This window comes from Cricetulus griseus, unplaced genomic scaffold (assembly GCF_003668045.3).
Source record: "Cricetulus griseus strain 17A/GY unplaced genomic scaffold, alternate assembly CriGri-PICRH-1.0 unplaced_scaffold_320, whole genome shotgun sequence".
Taxonomy (NCBI): domain Eukaryota; kingdom Metazoa; phylum Chordata; class Mammalia; order Rodentia; family Cricetidae; genus Cricetulus; species Cricetulus griseus.
Genome location: NW_023277054.1, coordinates 9,803 through 13,453, shown reverse-complemented (window position 1 = coordinate 13,453; position 3,651 = coordinate 9,803).

Sequence of the window (3,651 nt, the reverse complement as noted above, 5' to 3'; positions counted from 1 at the left end):
AATTGCAGATAGATCCATACCTGTCACCATGCACAAAACTTAAGTGCAAATGGATCAAAGATCTCAGCATAAATCCAGCCACACTGAATCTTCTAGAAGATAAAGTGGGAATTACCCTTGAACAAATTGGCACAGGAGACCGCTTCCTGAACATTACGCCAGTAACACAGACATTGAGGTCTGCAATTAATAAATGGGAACTCCTGAAACTGGAGACGCTTCTGCAAGGCAAAGAAAACAGTCAGTAGGACAAAACGACCACCCACAGAATGGGAAAAGATCTTCACCGATCCCACATCTGACAGAGGACTGATTTCCAAAATATATAAGGAGCTCAAGAAGCTAGCCACCAAAACACCAAACAATGAAATTAAAAAGTGGGGTGCAGAACTAAATAGAGAATTCTCAACAGAGGAATATGAAATGGCTGAAAGACACTAAAGAAAGTGCTCAAAATCATTGGCCTTCAGAGAAATGTAACTCAAAACAACTCTGAGATACCACCTCATACCTGTCAGAATGGCTAAAATCAAAAATACCAATGACAATCTATGCTGGAGATGATGTGGAGAAAAAGGAACACTCCTCCATTGCTGGTGGGAGTGCGAACTTGTAAGACTACTCTGGAAATCAGTATGGTGAATGCTCAGAAAAATGGGAATCAGTCTACCTCAAGATCCAGCCATTCCTCTCTTAGGTATATACCCAAATAGTGTATGTTCATACAAAGACATATGTTCAACCATGTTCATAGCAGCATTGTTTGTAATAGCCAGAACCTGGAAGCAACCTAGATGCCTCTCAACTGAAGAATGGATTGAGAAAATATGGTACATTTATACAATGGAGTACTACTCAGCAGAAAAAAACAATGGAATCTTGAAATTCGCAGGCAAATGGATGGAACTAGAAGAAACCATCCTGAGTGAGGTAACCCAGTCACAAAAAGACAAACATGGTATGTACTCACTCATATATGAATTTTAGACATAGAGCAAAGGCTTACCAGCCTATATTCCTCTACTTTGTTTATTGGTCTGTACCTCTGTCTTCACAGCAGTTCCATAATGTTTTTATCAATGTAGCTTTGTGGTAAAGTTGGAGATCAGATGGGCCAATAGCTTTGTTTACTTTGTCAAGACTTTTTTAACTCACAGAACTTTTATTGTCCCTAATAGAAGTGATTTTCAGGTTTGGTAGTTTCATTTCAGGCTCAAAATTCTTTATCCAAGGCCTCCTGGAGACCTGCTTTGGTGTCTCACCATTTCTACAATGGCGGAGCTGGTTTTAGAGATGATGCATAGATTCACTTCTAACCTAACTGCTGAGTACTATGAAGACAGTTGGTGGTGAATCTGAGATAGATTCAGGATTTCCAGCCCTACTTCCATTATTCTTTCCCTGATGTGAATTTAATGGGTAGAAGGAGACTTGAGTAGGCAGAAGATAAACCCAAAATAGTGCAGTTCTAGATAGAAGTAGGACAAATCCAGGTGGGCCTTGAGGGTCACCAGTTAAAGGATTGCTGGCAGAGTCCCATTTTCAGGAGTGTCTTTCTATTCTTTTAACAAATGATCTTTATTTTTGGTAACTTACTTGATAGAATTCTTTGACCTGGACACAAGAATCTGGAAGTCTCCCAATAATGGGAGTGAGCCAGTGAGCTGGGAGAAGACACACATTTAAATCTCGTGACCCTTTAAAGACATTCATATAGCACCTGTCTCCTCTCATATATCTATAGTACGGATTTTGCTTGAGCATGCTATGCTTTGCTTGTTACATGTAGCTCGGATGTTGTCTTAGTTAAGGTACTATTGCTGTGATGAAACACCATGACCAAAAAAAAAAAAAAAAAAAAAAAACAAGCTGGGGAAACTTTATTTAGTTTACACTTCCACATTGCTGTCCATCACTGCAGGAAGTCTGGATAGGAACTCAAACAGAGCAGAATCCTGGAGGCAGGTGCTGATATAGAGGACATGGAGTAGTGCTGCTTACTGCCTTGCTTCCCCTGGCTTGTTCAACCTGCTTTCTAATAAAACCCAGGACCAGCAGCCCAAGGATCCCACCACTCACCATGGGCTGAGTCCTCCCCTATTGAGCACTAATTGAGAAAATACCTTACAGCTGGATCTCGTGAAGGCATTTCCTCAACTGAGGCTCTTTCCTCTCTAGTGACTCTAGCTTGTGTGAAGTTGACACATGATAGATAAATACCAGCCAGAACAGATGAGCAAAGGTTCCCAATCTGTTTGAATCAGCTGACTTCTTTCAGGCCACAGACCCAGTTGCTTCATCTGCCATGCCTTCACTGCCAAGATGGCAGAACCCTCAAAGGCCATGAGCCTTAGCAAGTCAGTAACGATAACTCTTTCCACCAGCTTTCTGGATTCTGCCCAAATATAGGCCCCCAAATAACACACAGAATCTTGTATTAGTTACAATGCTGCTGGCCATTGACTAGGATTTCTTATTTGCTAGCTCAGTATTAATTATCAACCATAACTACTAATCTATATATTTTTATAAGGACTTATCTTACCAAAGAGCTCTTCCAGGGATCACATGGCGACTCTCTCCCTTTCCTACATTTCCCAGAATCCCCTTCTCTCCTAGTCCCGTCTAACTTGCTTTCCTATTGGCCAACAGTGCTTTATTTATCAACCAATAAGATAAACATATACACAGAAGGACCTCCCCCATCATCTGCTCTTTTCTGTCTAAATAAAAAGAAGGGTTTTAACATTAACATAGTGAAATATATAACAAAACAGTTATCAAGTAAGAACTATAGTTACAATATTTAGTCATTAACATTTAGCAAGTTTTAAAGAAAATATTCTATCATCTATCCTATGTTTGTGAGTCTAAAGTCTTATATGTAGCTTATCTTTTATAATAACTAAAGAAAATTATAACCATAACTATCTGTCTTAACTCCATCAAAGACCACAGAAGGATAATATATAAACTCTAGATCTGACAGAGACATCTCGATGCCTGGACAGTCACCTGAAGTACCTCTGTAATGTTAGATCATCCATCTTCAGCCCATAGGCCACAATGTGTCTGGCAGACTTCTCAGTGAAGCAGGAAATTGTTAAATGTCCACCTGCACAGGCAGTTTGTGTCTGGCAGACTCTTCCATGAAGCAGGAACCCTTCAGGACTGTCCATCTTGTTTTGTAAGTTCAGCAGTCACTTTCCTGTGGGTCCTGAATGTCCAGTTTATACAGCAACAAACAGTCCAGGCAAGAGCAGTTTCTTGCACAAATGGCTAATCTTGCCATGTTGAAAGCAAACTCCATAATGAATTTCTTCGATGCCCATCTTCCTCTCAGACATAATTGGTGTGCCAGGAGCAGTTGTGTCTCACTGCCATAAAAAAAAACCTAAACCATTTTAAAATGCCATATATTCTGTAGGTCTTTGAAAGATTTGAAGAGTATCTATCCATCTCAAATACATCTCTGTATATCTAGAAAACCTAACTAACCTAACTGTAAGTTTTGACTATTATACCTGACTATATACAATCTGTAATTAATAATACCAAACAAGAGGAGAAATTTACATATAACAAAATTAACCTTAAATTTGTATCAATAAATGAAAATCCATACCAATGTCAAGTATTAATTTCTATATA